This window comes from Misgurnus anguillicaudatus, unplaced genomic scaffold (assembly GCF_027580225.2).
Source record: "Misgurnus anguillicaudatus unplaced genomic scaffold, ASM2758022v2 HiC_scaffold_34, whole genome shotgun sequence".
In the NCBI taxonomy this organism is placed as follows: domain Eukaryota; kingdom Metazoa; phylum Chordata; class Actinopteri; order Cypriniformes; family Cobitidae; genus Misgurnus; species Misgurnus anguillicaudatus.
In genome coordinates, this window is record NW_027395284.1 from 5,044,994 (window position 1) to 5,045,520 (window position 527).

Consider the following 527-nt stretch of genomic DNA (forward strand, 5'->3'; position numbering starts at 1 on the left):
CACGGACGGGGACGGGCCGGCCTCCCCGGCCTCAGTGAAAAAGTCGAGTCGGGTGACTCGCGCACTTCCAGGGTCGACGACCCTCTCGGTCGCACCGACAAAGGTGCATCGTCCCCGGGCACGGACGGGGACGGGCCGGCCTCCCCGGCCTCAGCTAAAGTCGAGTCGGGTGACTCGCGCACTTCCAGGGTCGACGACCCTACATGTCAGGCCGACGAAGGCGCTTCGTCTTGGGCGGGACAGGGCCGCCGACGATTATGGATCCCAAGTCGGGTGGCTCGCGCACTTCCAGGGTCACGGACCCTCTCACTCTTACCGACGAAGGTGCGTCGTCCCGGCCGAGTCCCGGGCCGGGCCCCGTCCAGCAGGGGACGGTAGGGTGAACAGGTGCCATCGGGTATATAGGGAAGAGCACCTCGCGACTCTCCAAGGTTGCGGTAGGCCGGATCTCGGGACCTCTCGAGCCCGGCGAGAGGCCTCGTACGTCAGACACAAATGCCTCGAAAAGTCCCGGGCACGCACACGGA